The 17,845-nt window shown below is 34.3% G+C and overlaps 1 protein-coding gene across 3 annotated transcripts in view; it reads left to right on the top strand.

Annotated features, from left to right (window-relative positions):
• The first annotated feature begins 5,354 nt into the window (after nucleotides 1-5,354).
• Nucleotides 5,355-17,845, top strand: part of LOC101894142 (DNA-directed RNA polymerase II subunit RPB9) — a 33,610-nt gene continuing 21,119 nt past the window's right edge. The window contains exons 1-2 of one of the 3 annotated variants that reach the window (XM_005178444.4): nucleotides 5,355-5,550; nucleotides 14,769-14,812. The gene's annotated coding sequence lies outside the window, so the exon portion shown is untranslated. The other 2 variants (XM_005178443.4, XM_059125947.1) reach the window with 2 other exon arrangements.

The raw sequence follows: 17,845 nt of genomic DNA, 5'->3' as shown, positions 1-17,845 counted from the left end.
TTTGGCATTGAAATTGGGCCATGTAGGTCCACGTTTTCATATATCCCCCATATAATGGTATCTCCCGATATTCGGTATTTTGATGATTTTAGCGACATTATTCATCGGAATTGTTTCATATTTCGTATTTGAAGTTCGAAATGTATCCTACAGCCTAAGACAGAACATTGTCTGTGTAGGCCAACGTCTTCGTATAGCCCCCATATAACGGTACCTCCCGATATTCGGTATTTTCATGATTTTAGCTACATTATTCACCGGAATTGTTTCAAAATTGGTATTCGAGGTTCGAAATGAATACTAAAGGCTATGACAGAAAAGTCTCTGTGCAGGTCCACATTTTGGTATAGCCCCCATATAATAGCACCTCCCTATATTGATGATTTTAGCTACATTATTCACCGATCTTTTTTTTCAAGATTCGCATTTGAATATTGTAAGGGCTTATGATAAAAGTTGCCTATGCAGGTCCATGTCATCGTTTAGACTCTAACATGACGGCTGCAATTGTTATTTTTAACATTTTAACAGAATTTTTAACGGATTTTATTTTTTTTTTGAAAATTGCCAAAATGCGGCCGGCCGAACTTACAGCTTTTTTCGTTGTTTTTTTTTATTAAAATAAACATTTTCATCAATGTATTCTTCTGAGTTTTGTAGCATCATTTGTCGAGTCGGTTTAAAATGACTAGTCGAAATGGTCTATTAGACACAATACAAACGTTATATATTCTATGGGGTATTCGAAGAAGATTTAGAAGTGTTACAAACGAAATGGCAAATTTCCATGGTGGAGCGGATAAAAATGTAATCAGTAGATAGTTCGCCAATATGGTTTCATTAAATGGATCAGTTTCTATGTTGATATAATGACGTTCGGTTGACTGTTCTCCTGTTGAAATTACAGCAGAGCTTTTAATATTTAAAATAGAGCTTTAAACGACATTGAGGGCGGTATATATTTGGCCTCACATGTTTTGGTATTTTCAATGTTCCAGCAATTTTATAAAATTATTGATACATATACATATATAACTCTCCATTTGTAATTTCAACAATATATTTCCGCAATATTATCCATAAATATGTATGTACTTATTCATAAAAGTACATTGAAGAAACGCAAATAAATATGTACGTTTATTCCTATATACATTCACAAATTGCAGGTAGGACAGTTTTATTGAATACTTTTTGGTCGCCACAACATGTGGCAGCCAGCCACCAACCAACCACAGTCACAGCCACATTTAAAAGCGTTCATCGTTCAATATTGACAAAACAATTACAATTATTTTATTATTCCAAACAATGCATATTTGCAATGGTCAGACTTGTTGGACACTTCGTCAGACAGTCAGTCAGTCAATTATTTTTACGGGATGTCGTGTGTCCTGATACCTGGCCACTACCACATATGGTGGCCAGACACATGCCTTTATCCAGCTATCCGTCCATCCATGCATTTTCAGCGCTTGTGCAGATTGTCGACAATTGTCACTGCTGGCTGGCCTTTCTATATCATTTACATGATTGCCAACGGCTTGGGCGGCGAACGGGCAGAGGGGGACACACAGCCCGACGTATTAACTTCATGTAATTTGCAATTATTTAAATGTTTGCAAATAAATACCCAGGATATCAGTGAATGTATCGCTGACATACTACTCTCAAATTATTGAATATTATGCATTGCAATATTAATAATAGTGTGAATGTATTATTTCTGATGTGGATAGTGGTCTATTGCTGTGAAAGGATTCGTTTTAGTGTTGGAGGTGTTTATACAAGGAAACATTTAAGTGTTATAGCAATACACAATGAAGACATTTTGGTTCTGTTTCGATAAAAGTAAATCAATTCCATAGGCGTGTTTGATAAATCAATAATGGTAAAAATGATGTCCGATAACTCAATAGTCTACAAAATAAGAGTGTAAGTGTAACAGATAGTTATAAATTTTACTGGGAACATTTTAGGCCATATTTCAACGGCATGTGTCTTAGAAATCCTAATTCAAGGCTTTGCTCATCGTAAACACTTCACTGTTTCGAATGAAAATTTTCTATTGCATTAAATTTAATTTACCCTTTTTTTAGACCTACACCACACAGTGGTAAGGGTATTGTCTGTTTCATATACTTTTCACTATCTTAGTCGATTTATGCATGTCAGTCCATCTGTACATGTATTCTTGTGAACAAAATGCAGGTCGCATTTATTATCCAATTGAGATGGAACTTTCCACACATTATTTGTTTGGTCCAAGGATGAACCCTATTGAAATTGATGAGAATCGGTTCAAATTTGGATATAGCTCCATGTATATCTTCAGCCGATTTCGGGTTAATTGTGCACCAAATGGCTAATATCAGTCTAAATAACCTGACTTTTGGCACATCCAACAGAATTCAATTTAGAAGCAAATACATCAAATTTGAAGAAAATATATTCAGATATAGCTATAGCTCACATATATATATTATCCGATTTTGGGGTTTTAAGTCCCTCACATGCATAATATGCACACCACTACAATGATATTTGATACCGGGCATCAGATACTGCTCGAAAATACCTCTGCCAATTTTTTTCGAGATCGGATTTTAAGTTGATGCTCACCACACAGGGTGAGATAAAAAAACTACAACAAAGTCAAGCGCCATAATTTTTACTTTTTTTTAAATTTCATTGAATGAAAGCAAAAAATGTCGGAAATAGTATCAAATTTTAGAATAAGTTTAGATTTGTTCGAATTGTTCACCTTTGATACGAATTATGGCCTTGAAACAGCCAATGAAACCGTCACACGCTGCCCGTATATTGCTCTACGGTATTTTGGTCCATTCCCGGCGAAGCGCTTGCTTGAGGTAATCGACACTTTGGTATTTTTTAGTGCCAACCTTGCTTTCCAAAATACTCCAGACACAATAGTCCAAGGATTGGTATCCGAAGATTTTAGTGGCAATTGTGCGCTGGAAATGAAGCGAGGGAACCATTTTGTAACCATTTTTGTTGGCGCGTGCTGAGTGCGATGGTGCTGAGTCCTGTTGGAATGTCCACGATCTGTGAAGATTTGCGTGCCCAAGGCTTTAATACACCCTCCACAATAGTTTCGCTATAATATTCGGCATTTATTCTGATGCCACGGTCGATTAAAACGAGCGGAGAGCGACCATCAGCTGTTATAGCGACCCACACCATGGCCGGCGCCTGAGTTCTGGTGGCCAACCGAAGGTGCACATTTCCAGCTGACCTCTTTGGCAAGTAAACACGATCATTTTGTTTGTATACAAACTGCTGGACAACGAATGTTTGAGCCTATTTTCTTTCTGTTGCGGTGTAAATTCTTGCACTTTTTGGAATTTCAATGGCTTTACCCCGAGCTCATTATTTGCCGAATGGAATGTTCCGATATATTCAGCTCACGAGCAGAGGGCTGCAATGAGTATGATTGAGTAGGCTTGATCACACACAGTGGAAATACAATCAAACTCAATCAGTCGGTCAGATGCAACATGTTCATTCGAGTTACTCAAGCCAAACGAAAAAGTTGTGATCAAACATGTATTGATCGAAGTTTTGTGATCGCAATCAAACAGCTCACATGAGTTATTTGTTTACGAACTTATGTTGAATTGTTCATAACGGGTCGATCATCTATGATGAGTCTGATCGGTTTTATTTAGCCTATTTAAGTGAGTGATTTGATTTGATTAAAACACAAATGTTCGAATTTGAACGAAATCATGATTGTAATTTTACTAAGGATTTTATAACTAAAAGATGTCCCCATTAAAGAAATTGGTACAAATTATATTTAATAAGCAAACAATTTTTCATTTTATTTGGGTTTTTGGTATGCTAGACTTCAGAAACTTATTTAAAAAAAAAATTAAATTTCTTAATAAAGAAACACATCATTGGTATTTAGAAAACTAAAAATGTTTAAATATTTTTTTATTTTAAAATATTGGTCAAGATTTTTCACAAACTTCGACCAGTTCCTTTACCTACACCTGTGTAGTCTCTACTTGCAACAATTTCGGTCGCACTATCACAATATTCCTCCATTTCAAATACTAAAAAAGTCAAAATAAACTGTCCCAACTTGATTAAATGGTTGAATAAACAATGACGCTGAGCGAACTCGATTCAAAGAAGACAATCACGGTTGTGATTGCTCATTTACATTCATGTGTTCGATCAACTCATGTTGCTGAACACATTATACCGTCTCGAACGCTCATGTTTGATTGTGAGTGAAGTGATTCAAACTGAGCGTTCGATTCGATCAGAAGCGAAAACGGTCATTTCATTCAGATCAAATTATACGACTGCATCAACAAAAATCATGTAAGAAACCGAGTTTGCTTGAATTTTTGCATACTCGTTGCAGCCCTCTGCTCACGAGCCATTTTTCGTTCACTGCAACGCGGGTTTCGATCAGGTCGCTTCTTTACTTTTCGAACCATTTCTGCTGATGTTGCTGTTTTCTTTTGTCCACTTCCTTGACGTCGGGCCACGCTACCAGTATCACGGTAACGAGCGATGGTACGAGACACAAAAGATTTATTCACATTTAAATGCTGGAATGCTCTAACGATAGCCACTTGTGGTTTTCCAGCCAAATATATACTCACTTTAAGGGTATAAGTTATACCAGTTTTAACATGCTCCTAATAGTGGATAAACACTCTATAATTTTTTAAAATATTTGCTAAATAATATTTTAAAATATATATTATTAATATTTGTTTGTAATATATATTTAATATTTTTATATTTATTTATTTTCATATTTTTTTAAAATACTTAGTATTTTTGATCCAGAAGGCGACAACAGAAAAATTGTGTAATAATATTCTTATCTTAAAAGTACTTTTGGCAGTACTCATCAAATCATCAAATTTAGCATAATTTTGATATCATCCTTAACTTTTTCCTAACAACATTAATTATCTCCCTCATGGTGAAGAAGCTAATAAAAGTTTCACATTTATTACTGTCAGCGCTTTCATCTACGTGTTATCAATGAAGCCAAAAAATATCCATACACAAACATCTTGATTAGACGTTGGCCGGCTTAGATTAGCCCTAACTTCAGATTTTAGTCATTAAATGCGGATAATTCTATGAATCTAGTTAAATACAAAGATTAAATAAAATAAAAACGCCACAATTTTCATCATTAATTCTATAGTTGGCGACTTTTAACAACTGTGGTGTATGCAACACTTAGTGACGCTTTGCTACGGTTCTCGCTCTCCCCAAATGCCAACAATACTCTCGCACGCTCTCATTGTGTTTCTTTCCCTCTCTGTTATTATTTTTTCCCTCCTAAAATTTGACGTTTTCTTTTAGTCTTATTTTGCCGATACTTTGCGAGTGCCGTAATTTAGAAAAACTGCAATAAATTACTAGAAAAACCCTGTGAAATACAAGTGAAACTTTAGAAAAATACAAAAAACTAATCCATGAAAACATAAACTAATCGAATTTGATAAAATAATTTAAAAATTTCGTTGAGAAATAACATTAAAACCTAAAGTAAGTTGCTTGTGCCAGCGAAAGAAATTTCTCGTAAACACTGCTTTGTTGTTCTTTATTTCGATTTGCTTTTGTGTGCCGTTCTGTTCGGTTGGTTGTTAGTTGTTTGTGTGTGCGTGTGTATTTTTTGTTTCGCAGCCGACGTCGTACCGCGTGTTGTGCTGGGAGATTTATTTGTCGCATTGTGTGTGCACAGTAAGTAACATTGCAAGAATCTGTTGGAAATGGAAGAATTGATGATTGATAATGGAATGGAAATATACGAAAGAGTGTTGTCACTGTTTCTTATCCGAAAAACGGCAATACAAATCATTGTAGTTGGAATTTCATTATTTTGTGTAATAGTAGAATGGTGCAACCGACTACGTTATTATTGAAGGCAATATAAAGAAATTTTACTTTCTAAAATGACTTAAAGCCTGTAAAAAATTGTTTATTTTATATTGCTCTAATAATGGGGGGGAAAATGTTGAAACAAATAAGAGGCTTGGGAAAAAAATATTATATATATATATATATATATATATATATATATATATATATATATATATATATAAATGTAAGTTGTGTTAGTTACTACGCTTATAACTTTTGAACCGCTGGATTAATTTTAACGATTCACACAAATTCGGAGTTGTCTACTCTCCGAAAAGGATAATATCCAAAAAAATCGCGTAAAAATGTGATATATTAACATTTTCATTTTGACTTTTCAAATGTACAATAGTAATGTTTTATTTTGCATGATTTTTTTCCATTTTGACTTACTTTTTTCTAATGTACATTTGTAGTGTTTTTTTATATTTTATTTTTGAATTCGAATATTTATACCAATTTATTTAATTGACTTGATTTCTTGAGAACTGAAATTGATGACGGGTTACATGGAAGTGTAGTAGCGAATTATGTGGTGGCGAAACGGAATAGATGATATCGAAATAATTTAACGCGGTCACACCAAAGTTAAAAGATAATTACTTTTTCTAAATCGCTGAAAAATCATGAAAAAGAGATCTCATTGCAAAAATCAAAAAAACATTTTCAATGGAATCGAATTTTAAAGTAATAGTACATTCTATTGACAAACTTTGTAAGGAAGGATCTTAAAACATTTGCTGTAAAAAATCAGCGAAAAAGTTGAAGACTTTTTCAATTTGTTATTCTTTTTTTTGTTAATTTTTTTTTGTGAACAAAATAAAGAATAATTTTTCACTAAAAAAATTGAATAAGTGCGAAATAGGATGTTAACCTTTCAACTCCAGGGCCTACATCGTGGGTTAGCTGGAAGATGCGAACACGTTTAAACAAACAAAAATGACCGAAAAAGCTTAATGGGGCTCATTTCAAAGCGTGACAATGATCCGTCCAATGAGAGCTCAAAATGCAAAATTCTTTGGGAGAATAATAAGTAATATACCAATATTGAAATAAAAGGTGCAAAATAGTAGAGCGAATGGGACTTTTAGTAAGAAAAGGTTTTATATCCTTCCAGAAATTCTTCCCAAACATTCAAAATACCTAAAATCACTTTTGCAGGTCTTTATATCGATCATAACTCATGGATAAGGGAACAACCCGATTTCATATTTATATAACCATCTATGATTTAAGTTATTTTTGGGGTCTTGGCCGGCCACTTTTTTCATTTTTTGCCCCTTATTTGACATTTTTGTTTCTAAGGGGGTAGATAACCTCTTCGCATAAAATTTGAAATTTTCAGAGTAGGGCCCATATTGGTATTGACCAAATTCATCAATTGATTTGGCTAAAAATTTTATTTATGCCACCCTGGGGTAGGGAACCATCATACAGATAATTGCCACATAGGAATTTATTTAAGTAAAGTCCCCACATTGGAGTATCCCCAAGTCCACTTTCACATCTAATGTGTGATCAGAAAAGAAAATTTTGTATTCTATTGAATTTTTAACCCCCAAGAGAATATTAGTTGGGAACGTAGATTTGGGATGTGCATCCATATGAAATAAATTGTGGAAACATGAAGAAATTACAAATATAAGAAAGTAGCACGGGACCGAATATTTGTTTAATCATCATTGAATTATCCTATGATGAAAATATGGACTTTAAGGGGTCTCCAACTTACAATTTAAATGGCAAATAAAATTAATTCCCATCTTATCATTCTGCCCTCAATTATGAGGTGGATAAAACTATTTTTACTTATTTAAATCACGCGAAATGCTATGACATGCTATATTGTTCTGCTATATTTTTGATTTGGCCTCTATTTGTCATCTTGGATTATAAGGGGTAGAAGAAAGTTTTCAATGTAGGTCGATGTTTCGGAGTAGTGCCCATATAAAGAAGGTACCTCCTAATTTAACCACATTTCAAAGAATTTGGCTAATAATGCGTATTAGGGGGGTGAAAATCTTACACTAAAATTTCAACATATCTACAAATTTTAGAATTTTTATCCATGTTATAATACCCTCTCAAGTCCACCTTTTGCGGACAAACAGACTGACATGGTTAGGGGGACTTATGAGGACTCTAATGCACAATCTAAGTTGCTAATGGGTTTAAAAAAGTAATTAACTTTGGCTATTCTTAAATCATTCAGCCCTCAATTATGTAGTATACAAAATACAGCAAATTCCAAATTACTGCTCATTTGACTGGAAGATTTTGCTACGATTTTTACCATATTAAAAATTAATTTGATCCCTTATATGGCGATAAGATTGATATATACTTTTTAATAGATTTGTATAGCACATCCACACAGTTGAAGCCCACGGTTTAAATATTGAAGCCCACTGGTTCAAAATGGGTACAGGTATATATATATATATATATATATATATATATATATATATAAATATATATATATATATATATATATATATATATATATATATATATATATATATATATATATATATATATATATATATATATATATATAAACCAATAATTTTAAAAACATGTTTCATCTTTACTAATACATCGAAGCGTAAACTTTTTTCGTCAATTCCCTCCATTTTTTATTTTCACAAAATATTTTGCGGTATTTATTACATTTTTTTCTTTTTCTCCTTTGTGTAAACAAATATCTTCTGACAACTTATACCTTGTCGGAGTGTAACTAAACACACAAGATTAACCCACTGTATCTAATAAACCCAATGAGTTTTTCCGCCATAGTATAATTGCGCTATAGTCCTTCCCCAGTTACTCAACATGGTTAATAGGCACCATTGTACGATGAAACAAGACAGTTTAAGTTTTACAAAATCAAGGATCGGTGCATAGGGTATGGGCGCCTAAGTTTTGTATGTTCCAGTAGTCGGCATTTTTATACTATCCACCATAGTATGGAGGGTATATCAAGTTTGCCATTGCGTTTGTAACACCTCGAAATATACATTTTAGATCCCACAAAGTATATAGATATATTCTTGATCAGCATAAAATTCTATGTCGATTGAGCGATGTCCATCCGTCTGTCCCTCTGTGAGAATATAATGGTACCTCCCATTATTCGGTATTTTGATGATTTTAGCAACATTATTCTCCGGCATTGTTTCCGCCTATAACAGAAATTTTTCTGTGCAGGTCCACGTCTTCGTATAACCCCCTATAAAACGGTACCTCACGATATTCGGTACTTTGTTGATTAGCAACATTATTCTCCGGCATTGTTTCCGCCTATGACAGAAAATTGTTTGTGCAGGTTACGTCTTCGTATAGCCCCCATATGACGGTTCCTCCCTATTTTCGGTATTTTGATGATTTTAGAGACATTATTCACCGGAATTGTTTCAAATTTGGTATGTGAAGTTCGTAATGGATACTACAGCCTATGACAGAAAATTGTCTGTGCGGGTCCAAGACTTCGTATATCCCCCATATAATGGTACCTCCCGATATTCGGTATTTTGATGATTTTAGCGACTTTATTCACCGGAATTGTTTCAAATTTGGTATTTGAAGTTTGAAATGGATACTACAGCCTTGGACAGAAAATTGTCAGTGCAGGTCTGCGCCTTCGTATAGCCCCCCTATAACGGTACCTCCCAATATTCCGTATTTTGATGATCTTAGCGTTATTATTCACTGGAGTAGTTTCAAATTACGTATTATGAGTTCGTAATGGGAATTACAGTTTGTGACACAAAATTTTTTATGCAGGTCCAGGTCTTCGTATAGCCCCATATATCAGTACCTCTCTATATTCGGTATTTTAAAAATTTTAGGTACATTACTCACCGAAATTGTTTGAGATGTCGTAGTTGAAGTTCGTAATGGATGCTATAGCCTGTGACAGAAAATTGTACCTCCGTATATACGGTATTTTGAAGATCCTACATATACCCGTTTATAATATGGTAATGACTTATAACAAACAATGCCTATGTAGGTCCACGTCGTATAGACTCCAATATTACGGCTATAATTCGTTTCAAACGGTGGAGGGTATTCAAAGTTCAGCCCGGCCGAACTTACAGGTTTTTTACTTGTTTCGAATATGTATACATATATATGTAAATTAATTTAATTTTTGTTATGTTTTTTCGCAATTTATTGTTATTTCTTTATAATAAATGGTAAATGGAATGGAAAAAGGTAATTCGATTTGCGTCGTTTTGAGTTGTGTCGCGATTCTCCGGTCCCCATTAACGACGCAAGTCGGAGCTCTGGTGTACACATTTTCAAAACCACCTCCATATCTCAAATTCACATACCAACAGGGACCACAATATGCAATTTGATGAATTCATCCCTGTCCCTTTACCCAGTACCAAATTTAGTACCATTAAATACTTTTTTTTTATAAAATATAGGACGCCTTTTCAATCCATTGCCAAATCTCAAATCAGTTATCTAAATATCAAATTTGACAATTTTATCTTTATCCCTTCGCCCCTACGTTAAAAAACTCTACTTTTAGAATCAGTTATTATATTATTCATCCGTAACGGAAATTTTTTAGAGGCAAAATAAATATAAAGGAGATAATAAAAGTCCAAAGGTCAAGGATCATTGTCAAATAATAGTAGATTTAATATGAGCTGTTACAAGAAATAAATTTTTCAAAACATTGTAATTTGGAAAATATGTAAATCAAATGCACAACTATATTATTTTTAAATATCATTGAATGTAAAATTCAATGTCCATGTGAATTACCATTTTATGTTTAATTTTCTTTCAGTTTCAGTACCAAAATCATAAACGAGTTATTTGTGTTATTTGTTGTTCTGAATTCTTGTACTCGTTAATGTTATTCGTCTAATTGTATTCACCCCTTTATCACCAGAGCATAAGTTCTCATATTCAGAGCAATTGCCAATTATAATTATTATTATTTATTTTAATAAGAACAATAAAAGGCAACATTAACAGCACTAAAAATAGAGACAATCAAGAACCAGAATGCCCAAGTCAATTGCTGCTGTTCTGCTGCTATTGTTGTTGTTATTTTCAAAGTGAATCAAGTGAAGGAATTCCTAACACAAAAAAAAAACTAAAAGAAAAACCCAACGAAACGCGATAATTTAATTAACGCAGTAGAGTACAAAAAAACCAAATGTATATACTTATGTACATACATATCTGCCACCCGCGCTACTGCTTTTGGTTAAGAAAAAGTGTTGTGTTTGGGGTTTTGGGGAGGAGGAGGAACTGATGACAAGTAATTTCTGCTACGCCCCCCACCCCGCACCGATTAATAGTGGCGTAGTAATGAGTGTAGTACAGCAATAATTTGTGGCGGAACTGTTGTCTTGATATTGCCGATGTTTTTCCACTGCTTACAGCTCGCGGTCTGTGGCAGGCGCTACTGCCACTGCTGTACGAGTTTCGAGTTTTAAGTGGTGCGCAAGAGTATCTGGATCTGTTTCAATTTTAATTAATGTGCAGATATCATGCAACAACAAATTGTAGACAATTCATTACCAGTAATTGATTATAATTTGTAGTTATTGTCTTTTATATCAATTTTTGAGCTGAAAGTATTCAGTTCAGACGCTCTGCTGCACTCCACTCCACTCAAGTCTGCCTTAACTCCGATTCACTTCTCCAGCTATACGTTTCCCTGTTTACACAGTTAGTTGGGTCTAGTTACTTTCTATTATTTTATTTGTTTAATTTTTGTAATTTAGTTAAGTCTTGTTTTTTCGTTTTCCTGTACGATTGTACGGTATCAAGACAAATAACATTAATAGATAATGGTGGTAAAGTGAATGCTAAGGCCAATAAAACAATCATAGACACAAATATTGTAGTGAGTGGAGGGTTTTCCTGAAACAGTTGAAAACATAGTGTATGATAATTCACTATATATCAGAATCGTCATTAAAATAATTATTAATATACCCCAAATTACACACATGAAGATTGTGGGAAAGAACAATAAGTTGTTGGAAAAGGAGGGTCGAAGAAAAAATGTAACTTACCTCATCCAACTGCCTTCATTTCTCTAAAAAAGTACTTGTTTCCAAAGCCTTTTCTAGTCTTTTTGCGGAATATACTTAAAGATGATTTTAATAGGAAATATCCTGAAAATTTTACTCAAAATTCAGCAGCTCATCTGCAAATTTTCGGCATGAGTAAGCATATTACCTTTGAAAAAAGTCAAGATGATCATAGTCTTGGAATCAGTCAAAGATAAATATCTGGAATTTTCGGATAAAACAGGCTAACATGTAAAAAAACACTTAAAACCAGCGAAGAAAAGAATAAAAGTTGGGCAGAGAGGCTACATCTTCAAAATAGGAATCTCTATTAACCCAAACCCTACCCCCACGAAAAATACTATTGTAGGATGTACAAAAATGTAAAATTTAATCATGGCAAACCAATAGAGGTTAGACTCATTTCCTGAATTGAATATGACAACCCTTTTTTGACAAACTCGACTCAGCCATATCGCTGAGAGCATAAAAATATCAAATGATATTTACCCTCCAAAACGTGCCTTATCGAAATAATGGTATCTTTGGACCAAATCCATTTCAGGACATTTGGAGTTGATCTAGCGATGTCCGTCCGTCCGTCAGGCCAGCTGGTGCACACGATAACTCTCGAAGGGAGTATCCGATATGTTCCAAAATTGGTACATCGTAATATTTTTATCAAACTTAGATCAAGTTCGGAGATGGGCAATATCGGTTCACTCCTTCTGGTAACCCCCACAAAAAAAGGAAAAATTTCAAAAAAAAAAAAAAAAAAAAAAAAAAAAAACATCTTACTGCACAGAATAGATTATCCGATTTTGCTCCAACTTCGCAAATCGTAATATTGACATCAGTGCTAGCTCAGGTAAGAAAATGGACAATATCAGTCCACTACATCAAGTTCTGCCCCCACAAAGGGTCAAAATTTTGAAAAACAAAAAATATTAAAAATTCCGATATAATCATCTGATTCTCTTCATATTTTACACTTCCAATTATTTTAATTAACACAAGATGTGCTCTAAGAATGGGATATAACGGTCCACTCCTTCTGGACTCCTTTGGACTAGTCATGAAGCGCGTACATCCAAGTATTTCTGCTAACTCAAGATCTGTTGTGAAGATTACATACATCTGCCAACCCCTTCTGGTACCTCACCCACAAAGGGTCCCAATTTTCAATACTTTTATCTGTCATAACTTGCAAAACAAGTCAGCGATTCTTTACATCTTTATATATTAATATTTCATTCCACCAGGAACCTGTGGTTGTGGTTTAAACCCAAATCGGTTGAATGAGGAGTTACCGCTCCGCTCCTAACCAAGGAGGTGACCACGTTCAAATACGTGCGAGCGAATTGCTGTTCACTTTAGTGGGGGCGTTAGTAGACGCATTATATTCACCTGGTGCTAAGACCACTGTGAGATAGACGCAAAGTAAGTGATTACATTAAACAACACACATGAATACCCGGAGGAGTAGGTATTGCAATACCCTGGACCTAAGTAGGCAATCTAGGAACTATAAGAAAACGTCGAACAGCACTGACAAAGTAGTCCCACATGACGTAGAACCCATTTCGAACTCTAAATACCGAAAATAGGCCTATATGAAATTATATGTGATTTAGCCTTCTATCTGAATTCATTCGAAAGATAGCGTGTTTCGAAAAAACAGACGGACATCGCTTAATCGACATGGAATTTTGTGTACGGTGATTATTACGAAGAGTTGCAAGCGGAATGACAAAGTTAATATACCATCCATAGTAGGGTGGAGGCTATAAAAATATTCGAGTCATTCAATATAAACCATAGATTAAAGTATCCATTAAAAACTTCAAATACGAAATTTGACACAATCCCGGTGAATAGTGTCGCTGAAATCAGCAAAATACAGACTTGTGGAGGTTCTGTTATATGGGGGCTATACGAAGACCTGAATTTGCGTAGACAATTTTATGTCTTTGACAAAATTACCTGGAACTTAAAATACAAAAGTTTACACAATTCCGGTAAAAATATCACTAAAATCATCAAAATACCGGATATAGGGAGGTACCGATATATAGGGGCTTTAAGAAGACCTGGACCTGCATATACAATTATTTGTCATAGACTATAGTACCCATTACGACAGATGGACGTTAAATTGACATAGAGTTTTATGCTGATCAAGAATATATATATATATATATATATATATATATATATATATATATATATATATATATATATATATATATATTTCGAGGTGTTACAAACGGAATGACAAATTTAATATGCCCTCCTCCATAAAAATAATTAAAAAACACGCCCCTAATCCAAATCGAGTACTCCTCTTTCGCGATCTATTGTGTGCACCAGCCCGACAGACGGACAATCATCGCTATATCGACTTCAAATCTCGCCAAAAGTATTTCGCCCAAAGAGACCTAAGGCCTAAAACCGATCATTCGATGAAAGATATTTTGGCTATATCAAATGATATATACCCTGAGGATGTAAAAGCAAAACGAAATTTTGAGATTTCGATAGTTTATGTCAAAAGGCACAATTTTTAATGCACATAAAAATGCCATAATGCCATAAAAATTGAACACTATTTTTTGCCAGTTTAATATTACAATTCATTAATGAATCGATGCAGATAATCAATTTGCTTTTATTAGGCAAAACTTTGTCATTTACGACGCTAATAAAATTCCTACAAAATTACAAAACAAGTGCTGTGTAATAGTCATGGTTTCCTTAAAAGCTTTATTGATTTCAAATCTTTTGGGTTTCTTTCAGATACACGGTCCTTGAAATATCTAAAAACTTGAGACACATCTAAGGTAAGAAAAAAAAATTAAAAGCGTTATAGCGTTATTTTTATTCTCCTCATTTTAGTCAAATCAGCGGGACATTTAAAGTTATAACTTGACGTAAGCCAACATATATCTTTCACTACCAAAATCATTTATATGTTTGCGTTTGTAAATAGCAAAATAATGCCATCATTCACGTAACGAAAAAAAAATTATAAAACAAGTAAGCAAAGGCTATAGTCGTGCGGGGCCGACTATGTTATACCCTACAACACTACATATGTTAGAAGCCCCATTATGTCCAAATCCATCCATCCATATTGAAAGATTTCTCTTTTGAAATTAGGATTTTGACTAGGGACATTTGCCCAACATTTATGCACTCCGTCGGGCTGTTAGTTGTTGTAGTCTATTTTACAGCTAAATATAATCCAATGGTCATTCAAAATGCTAGAATTCTTCCCTGTCCTTAACTCTCTTCACAGGCGTGTCGATTGGCTTCAATTGTGTGATCCGAAAAACATTTCTGTTTTTTGTTAATTTGAACCCCTAAATATTTTGCAATCCTCTCCAAAAGCAAGAAGACCTCTGTACCTCCAAATTTAGACTCATCTATATGATTTGCTTGTCTACGATATTTGGCTATATTCGTCAACGAAATCAGCATAAAAAGTCAGAAGTTCGTCTTTTGTGTATTTCAGATATCGCCAGTAACTCTTACTTTATGCGAGATTTCGTGTGCTTTGGTTTCTATTTGTGACCTCTATAACGGCTACAATATCAGGAAAATTTTTAGTTGTTGGCCCATTTCAACCCCTAATTTATTGCGGACATCTTTAAAAACAGTAGGCCTAGCCCTTCTGAGCCCAATCCTACTCTTGTGAAAATTTTCGTGAGGATCGGACGATATTTGCTATAGCTATATAATATCCCCAACCTGTGTTGTAATGTGAAAAAATATTACAAAATATTATAAGTCAAATTGAAAAAATCGCATGCGATAAAAAATATTATGCGATCATCTCTAAAAGAATTAGGGTTCTATTCTGACCCTAGCCCCACCTCCATTCTAAATTTCGTGAAGATCGGGCCATAATTGTGACCTGTAGAGTGATTACAAATTAACATGGACAGACGGACGGACGGACATACATAGCTAGATCGACTTAACTCGGCGAGATAGGAAGATCCATATATACTTTCCCATGTGGGAAACCAATATTTCGAGGCGTTATAATTTTTGGCCCAATCAAACTTATAATACCCCCAACACATAGTGTTGTAGGGTATAAATAGACACACAATTCACAAAAATAAAAAATCCATTAATACGACATAAAACAGACAACGGCCAGCATCACACAATGGTCTTATCTTCTTGTTGTAGCCAATTACAGTTACATCCGACATATTGATTGAAATTAATAAGGTGAAATCTGTGGAGGCGTTGTAGCATTGGTATTTTATTGCAACCAAATTTTAACACTCATTTCAGTTATAAAAACAACAGATTATCCTCCATTCAATTTTTAAGATCTTCATTGACATATATGATTTTAAAATAGCCGTGAGCTTATCTTTCACATGAACATAACACTGAGCAACAGAAAAACTGAGGTGTGATTTGGTATTCTGAAATTTCTAAAATTCACTCAATTGGGTACGATTTGGAATTATGAGATCGGATGGATGTATAATCTTGAGCTTTAGTCAGATATGGGAAGTAGGCTTGTCTGACAAGCGTAAAAACAGTCAGATTTGAGAAATAGGCTTTATATTAGGAGGTTTCCTTGGAAATGCCTGCCAAGTGTAAAAACGGTCCTAAATGGTACTTTGGTACAATTTGAATTTTGGTAACCTGATGGAGCTGGAATTTTGAAATATTGGTATTTGGGTCATTGCTCTTTGGTAGGGCTAAAATACCGAGGTGCCTTTGGAAATACATTTGGTATTGTGTTAACGAACAGTGCTTGAAATAGGAGATTTCTAGGGTTGGTATTTGGATGTGGTTTTGGAAACACTTGAAAACATGGCTGAAATTATCAAAATATTTGGAGCTATGGGACTATATGAAAACGTGGACCTGTATTGAAAATAGCAAGTAAAAAAAAACATTAAGTTCGGCCCGGCAGAACTTTCAGAACCCTACACCATTAGATAAAAAAATAAATAAAAGTATCTCAAACGTGTTCTACTTTAATCTTCAACTTGCGATCGGTTGAAGAATGCAGTTCAATTTTTAAAATACAATAAATTGGGTGGAACCTTTATACGGGGGCCATACCAAAGCGGGAACTATAAATCTGAAAGATTGTTATATATTTTCATACCAAATTCAAAACACCGTGGAAAAATGAATCTAGGGTAATTAAGATCTGAATATCGGTGGGTACGGTTATATGAAAATCTTGGACAAATATGGTCAATGCTTTGACACCGGTTGTGGAGCTCATTATTAACTAAAACTGCAAATTTTTAAACAAATCCGATAGAAAAGGTAAAAATACCGAATATTCGAAGATACCGTTATATTGGGACTATAGTAAAACCTGAACCTATACAGACTATGTTCAGCCCACCGAAGAACCCGTTACAAACTCTTAAAACCGATTTTTAAAGAAATTCCATAAAAAATATGGGTTAAAATTTGAAAATAACGAATATCGGGAGGTACCGCAATATGAGCGCTATAAAAAACCATGGACCTATATGCGTAATGTTCTGTCAGCAGATCTAAAACCCGTTACGAACTACAAACACAAATTTTAGATAAATTCGTTGAAAAAGTGGCTTTAATCGTCAAAGTACCGAATATCGGGAGGTACCCTTTTATGGGGACTATAGTAAAACCTGGACCTATACAAACTATGTTCAGCCCACCAAAGAACTCGAACTCTTAACACCGATTTTGAAACAAATTCAATAAAAAATGTGGCCTAAAATGTCAAAATACCGAATATAGGGAGGTGCCGCAATATGAGCGCTGTAAAATATCGTGGACCTATGTGTGTAATGTTCTGTCACCGGATCTAAAAACCATTACGAACTACAAACACTCAA

Source organism: Musca domestica, unplaced genomic scaffold (assembly GCF_030504385.1).
Source record: "Musca domestica strain aabys unplaced genomic scaffold, Musca_domestica.polishedcontigs.V.1.1 36, whole genome shotgun sequence".
Lineage (NCBI taxonomy): Eukaryota > Metazoa > Arthropoda > Insecta > Diptera > Muscidae > Musca > Musca domestica.
The sequence above is the reverse complement of the archived record's forward strand: the minus strand, read 5'-3'. Positions and strand labels throughout refer to the sequence as shown.